The sequence below is a fragment of the Myxocyprinus asiaticus genome, chromosome 6 (genome assembly GCF_019703515.2).
Source record: "Myxocyprinus asiaticus isolate MX2 ecotype Aquarium Trade chromosome 6, UBuf_Myxa_2, whole genome shotgun sequence".
Lineage (NCBI taxonomy): Eukaryota > Metazoa > Chordata > Actinopteri > Cypriniformes > Catostomidae > Myxocyprinus > Myxocyprinus asiaticus.
Window position 1 is genome coordinate 53,219,842 of NC_059349.1, and position 7,007 is coordinate 53,226,848.

The window sequence follows — 7,007 nt, forward strand, 5'->3', positions numbered from 1 at the left end:
CTGTGTGTGTGCATTCTGGCTGTATCATTTCTCTCTGTGTTTGTAAGTGTGTGTGGGGGTATGTATGTTTTGCACTCTGTATATTTTATAATCTCACCCCTTAATTTCTGTGTGTGTTTGTTCATCATTGTGGCTGATATGTAGATTGAAATCAACACATATATAAAAAAAACAAATTCCCATTCATTTCCTATGGTCGGTCAATTTTGACCGCGAACAGCCAAGGTGTAACGTTTGTTTTTTTGACCACTTAGACTCATCGAATTAACTTAGTTTTTTGTTTGTATGTTTAGATCGCAAGTCTGAATAAAGTCACCAAGTCTTGAACCACTCAGATTGAGGAAATAATATTTATAAAAAAATGAATATTGGTCAAAAATGACCGAACAGCCTAGGAGGTTTAAATACTTAAAATGTATGTAATCAGTAATGTAATGATGTCTTTTTCAGCTGGGCAGAATTATTAATATATAATTTGTGGTGTCATTTTGCCCTCTGCTTGGCTGTCATTTTGCCCTCTGCTTGGGTGTTTTTTTTTTTTTTTTTTTTTTTGTCCCACTCCATCCCTGATGGATCATTTTACTCTTTATTGAATAGTACTTTTTGTTAAGCTTTACAAGGAAAGGAACCGTTTTGCATATGTCCTGAAAGAAATAATAATATTAATTTTGTGTGTTCTTAATGATTTGTGTTGAATTTGTGATGAATTGTGTGTGGGCTTTGTACAAAGTTTTGTAAGAGTATAGAATTATGTAGTAGGATTCAGTATCGTAAATTGAACCAAATACTCGTAAATCTTTATAATTTCATTTCTTTTCTTTTTTAACGCATTTTAATAAAATACAGGAAATAAAAATGTCGTTTTTTTTTTAAAATCAGATTAATCGAAAAAAATAATCAAAGATTAATGAATTATCAAAATAATTGTTAGTTGCAGCCCTAGTGTAATTGAAACATTTATTAAAATCTCCCAATTAAACAGCATTAACAATAGTAGCACCTGTAGAGTCCAGAAACATGCGCTCTTTCTCCCCTTTCCTTTCGTCTCTTGCCCTCATGAGAGAGCGCCTGTTCCCCCTCATTAAAGTTCAAGCAACAACAAGTGGAAAATTAACTATTCATACAATCATCCAACTAAATGATAAGGCAGGGAAGGAATTTATAAATATAATAGTTCTTTATACATTAAGATACCACAATATAATGTATTAAATATAATGCAAAAATGAAATGAGGAATAATAATAATTATATAAAATGCTGGGGGGTCTGGGTATCTCAGCGAGTATTGACGCTGACCATCACCCCTGGAGTCGCGAGTTCGAATCTAGGACGTGCTGAGTGGCTCCAGCCAGGTCTCCTAAGCAACCAAATTGGCCTGGTTGCTAGGGAGGGTAGAGTCACATGGGGTAACCTCCTCGTGGTTGCGATTAGTGGTTCTCGCTCTCAATGGGGCACGTGGTGAGTTGTGCGTGGATCGCAGAGAGTATCATGAACCTCCACATGCTGTGAGTCTCCGCGGTGTCATGCACAACGAGCCACGTGATAAGATGCGCGGATTGATGGTCTCAGAAGCGGAGGCAACTGAGACTTGTACTCCACCACCCGGTTTGAGGTGAGTAACCGTGCCACCACGAGGACTTACTAAGTAGTGGGAATTGGGCATTCCAAATTGGGGAGAAAAGGGATTAAAAAAAAATAATAATTATATAAAATAATGACAATGAATCTATAACCAAAAATGTCACGTTAAGTTTAATTGCACATATGGGTTATCAGTTTGTCTTCAGTTTGACACTAAGCTTAACCTTTTATAGGGCTATGTATCTTAGTATATACAATAATTTGTTAACCTTTACTTTTTTCCGTTCATCGACAATTCGTTTCGCCTTAACGCGTCACCTCTGGGGTGCAAAGGCCTTTATGGCGCCTCAAACTCGGATGACCTTCTTCAGTTTGAACGTGCCTTGATGGTGTCTGACAAATGATATTAATCTCATGTCTATCTGGAATGAAATTCAGAACAATTAACAAACTTCTGTTCACAAAGTGTTCAAAAAATTACCTATGCAATGTTGCTTGGTCCACAGGGGTCTGTTCATAGTTTAGTTGTAACATCTTGTCGCAGTGAAAACTCGAACCAGTTGCAAGTTGACCTTTAATAGACCACATATACTCAAAGAAATATATGTGTTGAGTTGGTGTAAATTGCATATTTCTTATTGACTAAATGGTCTTGGTGTAAGAACAAAGCTGACGCTGGTGTTTTGTTCCTTTGTCCCGGCAGGTTGTTGGAACGGGAGCTAGGCCTGTGCTGAGCTTAGTTCATCAGCATTTTAAATATGGGTAAATATAAAAAAAAGAACAAACATGGATGCCCGTTTACCACTGTTACAACTGAAGCACCATGGTGTGAGAGCAACAGGAGAGAATCAAACCAATCACAAGAGGGAGTGAAGCTGGACAGGACGAAAGAGAACGTGTGAGAATGGAGGGACAATCCACCATTCGTTGACGACGGGGAGGAGAGGAGAGACGCAGTGTTCAGGAGGAGACCAAACTCGAGATCTTCCATCTGCAACTCCGCAACGTGGAGGGTGGCGGCTCCTGGAGTGCAGGGGGGCCCTTCCCAGCGTCCTCTCTCTCGCCTGGCTGCAGACGCCAGCCTCGGGCCTTGCCCTGCCAACCAGAGACGGAGCGAATAGATGAAGTTCTCTTAAAACTACCTGCAAAAACCATGCTTGCTCTGTCGTCTCCACGAGCTGAGAGAGGGGGTGATGTATTTACAGTAATTATAAACGCTTTTCAAGCAACTGTTTTTTTGGGAAAAGAAAAATGTCCCCTCAAAGTTGACATCTAACATTCAGGTTCTGTCACTGAACATGTTTGAGAGAACGGATCCGTGCGGTTTTGCGTTTAGTTTTCAAGCCGGGGTGCTAGGACGCTCTGAAGACGGATTCAACTTTGAGGAAAGTTTTTTGCCATGAAGTCCGGGAGGGTAGAGATTCCCAAACGGAGAGACTGTCACATCCAAGTTGCTCTTTGCGAAGAGGCTCTCCTCTAGATGATTTAAAAAGGATAAAGGGGTAGTTTAAACAAATGGCTTTGGGATTTTGTTCTTTTAAATGTTTGTCTCTGGACAGCTGACATGGAAGGGGCCGCGAGATCTGTCCTTTCTTAATTTTCCTCTTTGTTTTTTTCTTCAAGTAGAATAAAAGCAGTGATGTAGAACTGCTCCATTAGATTTGGCTTCTTAATAAAAACAAATCCCAATAAAAATCTCCCTAATTGACTCGCCAACTCGCACAGATCGTGCATTGGCTAGTCTAAAAGAGCCAAATGCAGGTTTTAAAAGTGACACTTCGGTTTAAAAGATCGACTAAACCCGTAGTGAAATCCGTTTGTGTCATCTTGCCAAATTATTATTAGTTAAACAATTGTCTTCATTCAAAATCAGAATGACCGACTGCATCATATTATTGTTATACACATACAAATGCCTGAATCGCGTGATGAATTGTGCCTCGCGGAAAGCGATTGCAGCGCCTAAATGTAGGACCGCCAGGTGAGATTCTCACTGTTTTTGCGTCTGACTGTAGGAGGCGCTGTTGTGCGCTCTTGCATTATGATGATGTCAATGAAATTGGGCGGTAACACTCCGCCCCAAAAGAGAGTATTTGTGTTTGTGTGTGTTTCCAAAAAGCCCTCCCTCATTATCATTTGTGTTCGATAATAGTTTTTCTTTGTTTTCCCCCTCACCTTCTTAGTAACTCATATTTTAGACGTTCATGTAACCTCTCTCTCGGTGTGGAAATTGCTCCTAATTTCAAATTTTTTGGTTTCGAAGGACCCACTAAGAGTTTTATGGCAGCTTTTAACATCTATTTCCACCTATGCCAGTCGCCTCAACTTTATACTTTTACTTTGGAGTGTTTATAATTGCTGTTACTCCATATTTACCGACTTTTTGATATGTACTGAAGTACCACCACTCTCGTTTTATAGCACTAAGCAAAGATTCGTTTTTATTCACACAATTATTTGCTTTCTCCTTTTCTTTGCCCACAAGACAATCATGATCTGTTCATGACGGTTGTGAAGGTCGAATAAAACAAAAAGTAGCTGTTTAGACATTCTGAGCATGTACGCGTTCTTTTTGGTGATAGGTGTTCCCGATTTTTTTCATTTATATCATTTATAATTAACTCTTAGTGAACTCAGTCTAAAATTGCTTTATTGAGCATTCTTAGTTCTTAATAAAAATCTGAGTTTAGTTCACTTTACACACGTCAATTGTAAATATCTGTTAATATCGTAACACCAGCCAAATTGTTGCCCATTATAATGACAATAAAATTATGTAATTCTAACATTCAAAACATTGGTCAAGGTGATCTGTAGTGATGTATTCTGGTTATCAAGACTATGATATGTGTGCCTGAGTTCACATTTCATTGTGAGATTCTGCAGGCTAAAGTTGCATTTGAATAACAAACTTGACTTTGTACAATAAATTAATAAAACTTGCAATGAAGAGGAACACTGGAAAAATAAAACCTGTTAAGGCGTCAGGATATGAAGTATGATCCAGGATTGTTTTGTTTTGTGGAAAGAATGATCACCCCCACAGTATGTGCTTCTTGTAATGTTACAAATAAATGTTGCTTTCTTTCATCCAAAAGAGTCTTGATTGCTTGATTTAATGAGTGTTGTTTTAATGTACAGTTGCTAGAAAAAGTATGTGAACCCTTTAGAATTAGCTGGTTTTCTGCATTGATTGCTCATAAAATGTGATCTCATCTTCATCAAAGTCACAAATATAGACAAACACAATGTGCTTAAGATAACAACACACAAACAATTATAATCTTTCATGTCTTCATTGAACACATCCCATTAAACATTCACAGTGCTGTGGTAAAAGTAAGTGAACCCTTGGATTTTATAACTGGTCGATCATCCTTTGATAGCAATAACCTCAACCAAGCATTTCCTGTAGCTGCGGATTAGACCTGCACAACGTTCAGAAGGAATTTTGGATCATTCTTCCTTACAGAACTACTTCAGCTCAGACATATTCTTATGATGTCTGGTGTGAACGTCTCTCTTGAGGTCATTCCACAGCATCTCTATTGGGTTAAGGTCTGGGCTCTGACTGGGACACTCCAAAAGATGGATCTTTTTCTCAAATCATTCTGTAGTGGATTTACTTTGATGTTTAGGGTCATTGTCCTGCTGCATCACTCAACTTCAGCTGGCGCACAGACACCCTGACATTATCCTGTAGGATATCTTGATAAACTTGGGAATTCATTTTTCCCTTGATGATGGCAAGCAGTCCAGGCCCCGAAGAAGCAAAGCAGCCCCAAATCATGATGCTCCCTCCACCGTACTTCACCGTTGGGATGATGTTTTCATGTTGGTATGTGGTGCCCTTTTTACACCATGTGTAGTGCTGTGTGTTCTTCCTAAATAATTCAACCTTAGATTCATCAGTCCACAAAACATTTTCCCAGTAGTGTTGTGGAGTGTCAAAATGGTCTTTGGCAAACTTCCGGCGTGCAGCAATGTTTTTATTTATGTTTTTATTAGCAGCGACTTCCTTCGTGGTGTCCTGCCATGGACACCATGCCTGTTTAAGGTTTCCGTATATTAGACTCAGAAATCTTAACCAGTTCCAATGATTCCTTCAAGTCTTTATCTGTCACTTTTGGGTTCTTCTTTACCTCATTGAGCATTCTGCGGTGTGCCCTTTGAGTCATCTCATCTGATCTGGATGGCCACTTCTAGTGAGAGTACCTACAGTACTAAATCGTCTCCATTTATATACAGTTTGTCTAACTGTGGACAGATGAATATCTAAGCTCTTCCAGATATCTTTGTGACCCTTTCCAGCTTCATGCAAAGCAACAATTCTTGATCGTAGGTCTTCTGAGATCTCTTTATTGTGAGGGATGGCCCACATCAGCAGATGCTTCTTGTGAATAGCAAACTCAAAATATTTGAGTGCTTTTTATAAGTCAAAGTATCTCTAACCCACACCTCCAATCTCGTTTCATTAATTGGATGCAAGGTTTGCCAGCTCCTGACTCTAATTAGCATTTGTTGACATCAATATACTAGGGGTTCACATACTTTTTCCAGCCTTCACTGTGAACGTTAGAATGATGTATTCAATATGTACAAGAACAACACAATAATTTGTGTTATTAGTTAAAATCTGGTTTGATCATCATCTAAGTTACAATAATGAACAAACACAATCTGTTTTAAGACAAGTTTAAACATAAATGCAGGTAATTCCAAAGGGTTAACATACACTTTCTTGCCACTGTACAAACAATAACAATGAAACATCAATGGGTGTGTCTTTAACTTTGGGCACTTTTAGCACTGTGGATGTCTAGAAACTAAGTAGTCAAAACATTTTTCACACTAATCACTAATTCATTACATTTCTAACAATGTCCAACAGTGTACATGCAACACAGGAGATTTATGCCATTTTTGTCATGAAATTTCCCACCATAGTGTCATTTCCAGCACAATTCTGTCATTTGACATTTTTAACCTTTTTCAAATAAAATGACCGACTCCTTTTTCTTGCTAAGGCTAATTTCATAGCTAACATTTTATGTATCCTAAATGCTCAATATGTTTTCACTTTTTACATAATTTGGCAAAATTACAGCTTGATTGGAAATGACACCCAATAAAAATATTCTGCTCACAAATTATATTTACCTTGAATCATTCTCGTATTTCATCACAAGCGTGCTCTTCACTGACACTTTTGTTCACTTGGTTAACAAGTACACTAACATTTGGAGAAACTTTTTTAAGGGCAAAGTTGTTTGGTGTGGTGGAAATGACATCACAACTGTGGGACAGTCGTAATTAAAAAAACAAAAAAAACCTGACAAATCATTTTCACGCAATTAATATTAAAATTGTTTATTTCACTCTTTGTTTAGATTTTCATAGTTTTAAACATGTAATAATTTATAT

At 38.0% G+C, this 7,007-nt stretch overlaps 1 protein-coding gene across 2 annotated transcripts in view; it reads left to right on the plus strand.

The window, feature by feature from the left end:
• The window catches only part of LOC127442678 (regulator of nonsense transcripts 1-like), a 62,830-nt gene extending 58,150 nt beyond the window's left edge, over positions 1 to 4,680 (plus strand). For both annotated transcript variants that reach the window (XM_051700875.1, XM_051700876.1), the window contains exon 24: positions 2,287 to 4,680. The gene's annotated coding sequence lies outside the window, so the exon portion shown is untranslated. The remainder of the gene's footprint in view (positions 1 to 2,286) is intronic.
• The last annotated feature ends 2,327 nt before the right edge of the window (positions 4,681 to 7,007 follow it).